Here is a 10000-nt window from a genome sequence, read left to right as displayed (position 1 = left end):
GATGTGATGAATCAACCTGGACACCCACCTACCTTTTCAGGGAGGGCGGGTGCTGTTTCCAATATTGATGTGACTTTGGCAACTCAGAGCTCGGCACCGCACGTTTGTGACTGGAGAGTTGTTGACAATCTCACAGTGAGTGACCATAATTGTATATTCTTTGAGTATTGTACTGAGGTTGTGGAAGATACTGGGGATTGGGAGGAAAGGTATAATTACCGGAAAACTGATTGGGACCGACTATCACAGGAGTTTCGTCCTCCAGGGCTGGGCTCTGAGGCAGAAATACAGAATGTGGATGATGTGGTTGCCGATCTGCTGGCATCCATTGAGGCGGCTATTGCTGCAGCAGTCCCCCGGGTGGCGAGGTATGTTCGCACGCAGGCTACTCCGTGGTCCCCAGAACTGACCGCGCTCAAGCGCTCTGTCAGGAGGGCGCGGAGTAACTATCAAAGGAGCTTTGGGCATGAAGAGAGACAGTTTCACTTGAGGAGGTATCGCCGCCTGAAGGATAGATACCAGCAAGCTATTCAGCAGGCAAGGAGGCAATCATGGCAGAATTTCGTTAACGAGCAGCTCGGTCTGGACCCATGGGGGGTTCCATACAAGCTTGTGAGAGAGAAGATCAGATCTCCAGGGATGCTGTCAACTTTGCGGTTGGAAGATGGCCGGTGTACTACAACGTGGGAGGAAACTGCTAATGTACTGCTGAACGTTTTGCTACCAGATGATGTTGAAGAAGAGGATACGGAGGAGCAGCGAAGAACACGACAAGCATTGTTGGAGCCATATGTGAATGAAGTGCACGTTTACCCCTTCTCTGTAGAGGAGGTGGTGGCTGCACTTCATACATTTGCACAGAGGAAAGCGCCTGGTCCTGACAAGGTGCCGGCCGAGATTTTGCAGTATCTAGCACCCCAGTTGGCTCCAGATCTGGCTAAAGTTTTCAATGTGTGTTTACACCATGGAGTCTATCCAACCAGGTGGAAGATTGCCGATGTAGTTATTATCAAGAAGGGCCCTGACAAGGACCCTCAATTACCCAAGTCTTATAGACCGATCTGTCTCTTGGATGTACTTGGAAAGACCTTTGAGAAGTTACTTACTGACAGACTTTTGAGCCACAGGACTTTGTATGGCATGAGTGATCGGCAGTTTGGATTCCGGAAGGGTCGCTCCACTCAGGACGCGATCAACGAGGTTTCTCGGATTGTCCACTCAGCCAGTACGAAGTATGTTCTGGGTATTATGGTGGATATTTCAGGGGCCTTCGACAACTTGTGGTGGCCCGCACTCTTCTCCCGCTTGCGGGAGATGGAGTGTCCTGGGTTGCTGTATCGTTGTCTGGAGGCCTACTGTAATGACAGACTGGCAAGGATTGCGGCTCCGGGGACTGTGGTGACCAAGAGGATATCTCGGGGGTGTCCCCAGGGATCAGTATTTGGTCCGGTTTTTTGGGACATTACCATGGAACCGCTGTTGAACATCTTGCAGGGGGATGCTTCAGTCCTGGGTGCCGTGGCCTACGCGGACGACCTAGTCATACTTGTGGAAGGGAACAGTAGAGCTACAATAGAAGAGCGTGCAAGGGTAGCTGTTGGGCTCTTGCAGACATGGTGTGGTCGCTCCAAATTAAGGGTAGCGCCTAGGAAGTCCTTGTACATGTTACTAAAGGGTAAGCTCAATAGAGACCCAACCATCAGAATCGATGATGTGATGGTTGCTAGGCGTGGCTCAGCTAGATACCTGGGTGTGTACTTGGATGAACATTGGAATTTTGGGGTACACATTCAGCAGACTGCTGCAAAGGCGTTGGCGTTATTCAACAAGTTAATAACTATTGGGCAGCGGCGTTTTCATCTGCCGCTGAAAGCTATCCACATGTATCACAACTGTTTATTGGCTCCAATTGTTGGTTACGGAGCAAGTGTGTGGGCTCACAGGTTGGCCCTGGTGAGGCCAGCTATGGCGGTAAGGCGAGTCCAGAGGAATGTACTTCTGAGATGTATTGGTGCATTTGGCACCAGTCCAACAGATGCTTTGTTGGTGATTATGGGTTTGTGCCCTTTAGATTTGATAATACGCCAGCAAGCTGCCATTTACTGGCTGTGGAAAGGAGATCTAGAACGAGTCCGTGACATTATGGGTGCGCATTTTGCAAGCATTAAGGCGATCAAAGAACAGTTATTGAATCTATGGCAAGAGGAGTGGGATCACTCCACGACTGGACGGCGGGTGCATGGCTTTTTCCCAAGTGTAAGGGCACGGCTTAAGAATAAGATTATGGTGCCATCTCCAGGAGTCATTCACTTCTTGACTGGCCATGGACCGTACCCTGATTACTTATACAGGATTGGGAAAAGACCTACACCAGGGTGCGACTGTGGGTTCCCACAAGGTACGCCGGAGCATGTGGTATTTCACTGTCCAATGTATGAGCAAGCTGCCTCAGTGGAGAGGCAGCTACTACCAACGCTGGACGTAGCCAACATCTTAAATAATGCTGACTCCTATAAGGTTTTCTCTAAGTTGGTTAATGCTGTGTCCAAAGAGGCTCAGCGAAACTTCCTGGCTTGAACATTGTACACAGTAATTAAACTTGACATCAAGTGGCGACAGCTGGCCCGCCCCAGGAATGGCGACAATTGTTGGACCGCCTGGGGCCTGGCCGCTGAGAGAAGAAGGAAGAGTAGGCGAGAGGTAAGATTGAAGTGGTTATATGTTGTGGATGTTAGAAGGATGTATCTGGTGTTGGTGGTGGCTGCCTCTCGCTAATAGAGATGTCTTTGCTGATGATGAAAACAAGTGCAACAAGTTGTGGTGTAATTACAATTCTAAACTGTAAACAGCGATGTAATATAGAGACTGTAGATCAGTAGGGTTGGTGGAGGGAAGTTTGTGTCTCTTGCAGTGGTTTTGTGGATTGTAGCGGCCCGCCTCCTCGTGGCTAGGGACGGGCAACTCCCTGGGAATAGCCTAGGGAGGCTAAGAGGCCGATTATTTTGTTAGAGAGCAGAATGCTCATTTTAGTTAGTTGTTATGTTTCATAAATGTAACCACTTTTGTAACAGTAGTTTTGTGTAGTCTGTAGTACGCCCACGCATAATTGTTAGTAAGTGGGCTTTTGTATGTATAATAAATACTGAAAAAAAAAAAAAAAAAAAAAAAAAAAAAAAAAAAAAATACTGTCCCTATACATGCAGTAAGTTCGTCGTGGGCGCCGGCCGGCAGGCCGCGAGACCTGACGCCCGGCGGCAAAGAGTGCTCCTCTGAGGATATAGATGTTCCGTTCCGCCGCACAATGGTGACGGTGACCGCTGCCTGCGGTGGCAACGCTGGGCACAGTCGATACTCGCCGTGTGGTGGAAGGTAAACATTATGCGGTACATCAGTACTTTCCTAATAGTTCGGTCGTCTCACGGCACTGCTTAGTAAATGATGCAAGGCCACATATAGATGATTTATGCGAATGTCCCTATACGTGCTGTAAGACTGGGCACACAACGTGAATCGCACGTCAGCCAGACACTCGAACATGCACCACTCTCGGCCTGCAACGGAGACACACAATACGTAAACATCTGGAATGCGACAATGTCGAGTGCATCCTCTCTGCGACATTGCACCGTCGACACTATGATAACCAGAGCAGTAGGTCCACCTATAAAAGCACAATACCCCACTCCTCCGACAACTACCATTGCTCAGATAAACCAACACACATCCTACACAGAGGGGCACCAAATATCACCCCCCGCCCTCGTGTTATATCACATGAAAAATTGCAGAAGTGAGAGACACAGACCCGCCAGCCTCTTGCTACAAGCATCGAACCGACGTGACGTATCTGACGGTGACTCAGGCATCCGCGTACTGCCACCACTATCCACCCCCCCCCCCTCTCTCTCTCTTCCCCCTTTCCCACAATACCAAATTTAACCAACTTTATTGCTTAACCTAACTGTGGCTGTACCAGATTATCGCTTAACCTAACTGTGGCTGTACCAGATTATCGCTTAACCTAACTGTGGCTGTACCAGATTATCGCTTAACCTAACTGTGGCTGTACCAGATTATCGCTTAACCTAACTGTGGCTGTACCAGATTATCGCTTAACCTAACTGTGGCTGTACCAGATTATCGCTTAACCTAACTGTGGCTGTACCAGATTATCGCTTAACCTAACTGTGGCTGTACCAGATTATCGCTTAACCTAACTGTGGCTGTACCAGATTATCGCTTAACCTAACTGTGGCTGTACCAGATCATCGCTTAACCTAACTGTGGCTGTACCAGATCATCGCTTAACCTAACTGTGGCTGTACCAGATTATCGCTTAACCTAACTCAATTTGTCCCTTAACCTAACTCAAGTTGTCCCTTAACCTAACTCAAGTTGTCCCTTAACCTAACTCAAGTTGTCCCTTAACCTAACTCAAGTTGTCCCTTAACCTAACTCAAGTTGTCCCTTAACCTAACTCAAGTTGTCCCTTAACCTAACTCAAGTTGTCCCTTAACCTAACTCAAGTTGTCCCTTAACCTAACTCAAGTTGTCCCTTAACCTAACTCAAGTTGTCCCTTAACCTAACTCAAGTTGTCCCTTAACCTAACTCAAGTTGTCCCTTAACCTAACTCAAGTTGTCCCTTAACCTAACTCAAGTTGTCCCTTAACCTAACTCAAGTTGTCCCTTAACCTAACTCAAGTTGTCCCTTAACCTAACTCAAGTTGTCCCTTAACCTAACTCAAGTTGTCCCTTAACCTAACTCAAGTTGTCCCTTAACCTAACTCAAGTTGTCCCTTAACCTAACTCAAGTTGTCCCTTAACCTAACTCAAGTTGTCCCTTAACCTAACTCAAGTTGTCCCTTAACCTAACTCAAGTTGTCCCTTAACCTAACTCAAGTTGTCCCTTAACCTAACTCAAGTTGTCCCTTAACCTAACCCACGTTGTCCCTTAACCTAACCCACGTTGTCCCTTAACCTAACCCACGTTGTCCCTTAACCTAACCCACGTTGTCCCTTAACCTAACCCACGTTGTCCCTTAACCTAACCCACGTTGTCCCTTAACCTAACCCACGTTGTCCCTTAACCTAACCCACGTTGTCCCTTAACCTAACCCACGTTGTCCCTTAACCTAACCCACGTTGTCCCTTAACCTAACCCACGTTGTCCCTTAACCTAACCCACGTTGTCCCTTAACCTAACCCACGTTGTCCCTTAACCTAACCCACGTTGTCCCTTAACCTAACCCACGTTGTCCCTTTGCCTAACATAGTTCACTGCTCGGAATCTCTGGTGTCGTTGTTATCCTCATGTAGATGTCTTGCGAGTGTTGCTTACTTTCCACATATTCCCGCTATCCACTGTCAATTGTACTGCAATAGGACTATATCGGCCCCCCCCCCCTCTGTCCCCCTCTTTGTGTCTCTGTCCTCTCAAGCTGGTCGGTCTGGCGTGTGAGTGTTAAATGAGCCTCGCAGCTGTTCAGTTGCATTCAGATGTCGACGCCCTCAGTGTACGTCGTGGTATGGTCTGTGTCCATTGTCCGCTGATGTCGTACGCGTAACCCACACGCTGTACCGATCATCGGTAGTTACGTACAGAGTGAAGTAGTGTGATACGTGTGACTGTACGCTGGCTGTGCCCAACGGTGTCGAATCTCAATTTCCATATGTTGTGCTCGATGCTACTTGTCTCGTCTCCCAATAACAGCTAGGTTGCACTGTGGTACGCCGTAGAGGCGTGTGGGAGGAACGTACGAACGCATTGTATGTCACCCTGGGTCGCTGGGGGTGGTGGTGCGGTGAGTCAGGTCAGGTCAGGTCAGGTCAGGTCAGCGTGAGCCGTCTGATGTAGTGACGCGTGTATTCCGACTTTGTCGTATTGCCTCACACAAAGTGCTACCCTGGTGGACCGCGTTCCATATCTGGGACATGCCGCAGATGCCGGTTGACAGTGGATCGCGGAAGGGACATCGCATACTTGCGCGGGCCACCTTCCACGTGTTCTCTTCTGCACATGTCGCAGTGTGTATGTGGTCTGATGTAGCGTGTCGTGACACATGACATCCTGGCATGCAAGAATTGTTGAATTCGCAAATGTAGGTGGACATCTACGTTTACTGCCCAAGATACGCAAATGAACTGGAAATCCGTTGTTGAGCGGTTGTTCACGCTGGAGGTGAATCTGTGATGGCGACGATCGGTACAGCTATTAACCGGTTGTTTCAGCGGTACCCGCCACATCCACACACGTGACTAGGCCCATGTGGGTATGAAGCGATACGCGGCGGTGGCTTGGTGGGACTGTTCCCGGCCGGTGAAGGGGGGCCGCCCGGCGTGTTGGCCGCGCGCTGCGTGGGCGCACGCGCAACAGCCGGCTGGTGGGGGGCGCCGAGTGGCAGGAGCGCCAGCCGACGGGCCCGGCAGGCGGCGCAGCTACGCTGCGGCGCACCCTGCACGCGGCGCCTGGCGGCCAAAGTTGGTTCAGCCGAGCCCGGTGCGAAGCGCGGTGGACATCTGCAGTGTGCTGGTCTGATTGAGGACTGTGTGCGTTGAGGATGCGCCGCCGCCTGGCACTCGGCGCCGCGACGCCGTCTGCTGCTCGGTCGCCCCAGCGGTTCTCGCAGGTGGTTTGTATCGCAGTTGTGCGGACGTGTTGGCGCGTGCGCTGTGCTGGGAGAGTTCGCTTCTGCACCCAAGTGGGGCTTTGCCCTTGTGTGGCGCTGGCGTTGGAGCTGCCGGTCACCATAGGTGGCGCGTGTTGTCTCCCGCCGGCAATGCCACGACAGCACGCTCCCGGGCCTCTGTCGGCAGCGGCAAGCTCAGTTGGGAGCAAGGGTGTTCGCACTAAAACCGTCTACTCGCCTAACTCCGGGCGATTGCGCCTCTCTCGAAACCGACCAAGTACCTAGGACGGCGCTGCGCGCCGCCGGGACCTGAGAGGGTTTCGAGGTGTATCGTGCAGGGGAGCTCGGCCTCCTCCTGTTTGCAGAATAATTGAGCGGACGCTTGCGTGTTCGCGCGGGCCCCCGGGACACACTCCCGGGCGGCCGGCTGCTCAGCTCTAGTTGACGCAGCTCCCTGGTTGATCCTGCCAGTAGTCATATGCTTGTCTCAAAGATTAAGCCATGCATGTCTCAGTACAAGCCGCATTAAGGTGAAACCGCGAATGGCTCATTAAATCAGTTATGGTTCCTTAGATCGTACCCACGTTACTTGGATAACTGTGGTAATTCTAGAGCTAATACATGCAAACAGAGTCCCGACCAGAGATGGAAGGGACGCTTTTATTAGATCAAAACCAATCGGATTGGCTTGTCTGGTCCGTTTGCCTTGGTGACTCTGAATAACTTTGGGCTGATCGCACGGTCCTCGTACCGGCGACGCATCTTTCAAATGTCTGCCTTATCAACTGTCGATGGTAGGTTCTGCGCCTACCATGGTTGTAACGGGTAACGGGGAATCAGGGTTCGATTCCGGAGAGGGAGCCTGAGAAACGGCTACCACATCCAAGGAAGGCAGCAGGCGCGCAAATTACCCACTCCCGGCACGGGGAGGTAGTGACGAAAAATAACGATACGGGACTCATCCGAGGCCCCGTAATCGGAATGAGTACACTTTAAATCCTTTAACGAGTATCTATTGGAGGGCAAGTCTGGTGCCAGCAGCCGCGGTAATTCCAGCTCCAATAGCGTATATTAAAGTTGTTGCGGTTAAAAAGCTCGTAGTTGGATTTGTGTCCCACGCTGTTGGTTCACCGCCCGTCGGTGTTTAACTGGCATGTATCGTGGGACGTCCTGCCGGTGGGGCGAGCCGAAGGGGTGCTTTCGCGTCCCGAGGCGGACCCCGTTTAAATCCTACCAGGGTGCTCTTTGTTGAGTGTCTCGGTGGGCCGGCACGTTTACTTTGAACAAATTAGAGTGCTTAAAGCAGGCAAGCCCGCCTGAATACTGTGTGCATGGAATAATGGAATAGGACCTCGGTTCTATTTTGTTGGTTTTCGGAACCCGAGGTAATGATTAATAGGGACAGGCGGGGGCATTCGTATTGCGACGTTAGAGGTGAAATTCTTGGATCGTCGCAAGACGAACAGAAGCGAAAGCATTTGCCAAGTATGTTTTCATTAATCAAGAACGAAAGTTAGAGGTTCGAAGGCGATCAGATACCGCCCTAGTTCTAACCATAAACGATGCCAGCCAGCGATCCGCCGCAGTTCCTCCGATGACTCGGCGGGCAGCCTCCGGGAAACCAAAGCTTTTGGGTTCCGGGGGAAGTATGGTTGCAAAGCTGAAACTTAAAGGAATTGACGGAAGGGCACCACCAGGAGTGGAGCCTGCGGCTTAATTTGACTCAACACGGGAAACCTCACCAGGCCCGGACACCAGAAGGATTGACAGATTGATAGCTCTTTCTTGATTCGGTGGGTGGTGGTGCATGGCCGTTCTTAGTTGGTGGAGCGATTTGTCTGGTTAATTCCGATAACGAACGAGACTCTAGTCGCGTGACATCCTTCGTGCTGTCAGCGATTACTTTTCTTCTTAGAGGGACAGGCGGCTTCTAGCCGCACGAGATTGAGCAATAACAGGTCTGTGATGCCCTTAGATGTTCTGGGCCGCACGCGCGCTACACTGAAGGAATCAGCGTGTCTTCCTAGGCCGAAAGGTCGGGGTAACCCGCTGAACCTCCTTCGTGCTAGGGATTGGGGCTTGCAATTGTTCCCCATGAACGAGGAATTCCCAGTAAGCGCGAGTCATAAGCTCGCGTTGATTACGTCCCTGCCCTTTGTACACACCGCCCGTCGCTACTACCGATTGAATGATTTAGTGAGGTCTTCGGACTGGTACGCGGCATCGACTCTGTCGTTGCCGATGCTACCGGAAAGATGACCAAACTTGATCATTTAGAGGAAGTAAAAGTCGTAACAAGGTTTCCGTAGGTGAACCTGCGGAAGGATCATTACCGACTAGACTGCATGTCTTTCGATGTGCGTGTCGTGTCGCGCAACACGCTACCTGTACGGCAGTGGCCGTGCGCCGCGTGCGGAACCACGCGTGCCTCTCAAAACTAGCGGAAGTGTTGTTGTTGTTGTGTGGTACGAGCGCTGAAGCTCTGGAGCGGCTGGCCTGCGGTACCTGGCGCCTGGCGCCGGTTTTGAATGACGTTCGCCCGAGTGCCTGTCCGCTCCGGTGTGGAGCCGTACGACGCCCATCGGCTGTGAGGCCGTTGGACACAAAAAAAATAGTGGAACAGGGGCCGTCAGACGCCTCAGTCCCGCAAATGCTACTGTCTTGAAAGAGACAGTGGGAGACTGAAAAGGAAAAGATCACCCAGGACGGTGGATCACTCGGCTCGTGGGTCGATGAAGAACGCAGCAAATTGCGCGTCGACATGTGAACTGCAGGACACATGAACATCGACGTTTCGAACGCACATTGCGGTCCATGGATTCCGTTCCCGGGCCACGTCTGGCTGAGGGTCGGCTACGTATACTGAAGCGCGCGGCGTTTGTCCCGCTTCGGAGACGTGGGAGTGTCGTGGTCGCCTGTGTGGCCGGCCGCGTCTCCTTAAACGTGCGATGCGCGCCCGTCGCCTGGCGGTTCGCATACCGGTACTTTCTCGGTAGCGTGCACAGCCGGCTGGCGGTGTGGCGTGCGACACCTCGTACAACGACCTCAGAGCAGGCGAGACTACCCGCTGAATTTAAGCATATTACTAAGCGGAGGAAAAGAAACTAACAAGGATTCCCCCAGTAGCGGCGAGCGAACAGGGAAGAGTCCAGCACCGAACCCCGCAGGCTGCCGCCTGTCGTGGCATGTGGTGTTTGGGAGGGTCCACTACCCCGACGCCTCGCGCCGAGCCCAAGTCCAACTTGAATGAGGCCACGGCCCGTAGAGGGTGCCAGGCCCGTAGCGGCCGGTGCGAGCGTCGGCGGGACCTCTCCTTCGAGTCGGGTTGCTTGAGAGTGCAGCTCCAAGTGGGTGGTAAACTCCATCTGAGACT

General features: G+C 52.0%; 3 non-coding genes across 3 annotated transcripts in view; all 3 read left to right on the top strand.

Moving 5' to 3' along the window:
• Positions 1-7078: 7078 nt before the first annotated feature.
• LOC126311677 (small subunit ribosomal RNA) lies at positions 7079-8959 on the top strand. Its single transcript, XR_007554790.1, has one exon. It is a non-coding gene; the product is annotated as a small subunit ribosomal RNA (ribosomal RNA).
• Positions 8960-9324: 365 nt separating this feature from the next.
• Positions 9325-9479, top strand: LOC126311688 (5.8S ribosomal RNA). Its single transcript, XR_007554798.1, has one exon. It is a non-coding gene; the product is annotated as a 5.8S ribosomal RNA (ribosomal RNA).
• A 188-nt stretch (positions 9480-9667) lies between these two features.
• The window catches only part of LOC126311682 (large subunit ribosomal RNA), a 4222-nt gene continuing 3889 nt past the window's right edge, over positions 9668-10000 (top strand). The window contains exon 1 of the ribosomal RNA XR_007554795.1: positions 9668-10000. This exon is cut by the window's right edge and continues 3889 nt beyond it. This is a non-coding gene — a ribosomal RNA (large subunit ribosomal RNA).

The sequence above is a fragment of the Schistocerca gregaria genome, unplaced genomic scaffold (assembly GCF_023897955.1).
Source record: "Schistocerca gregaria isolate iqSchGreg1 unplaced genomic scaffold, iqSchGreg1.2 ptg000439l, whole genome shotgun sequence".
In the NCBI taxonomy this organism is placed as follows: Eukaryota; Metazoa; Arthropoda; class Insecta; order Orthoptera; family Acrididae; genus Schistocerca; species Schistocerca gregaria.
The sequence above is the reverse complement of the archived record's forward strand: the minus strand, read 5'-3'. Positions and strand labels throughout refer to the sequence as shown.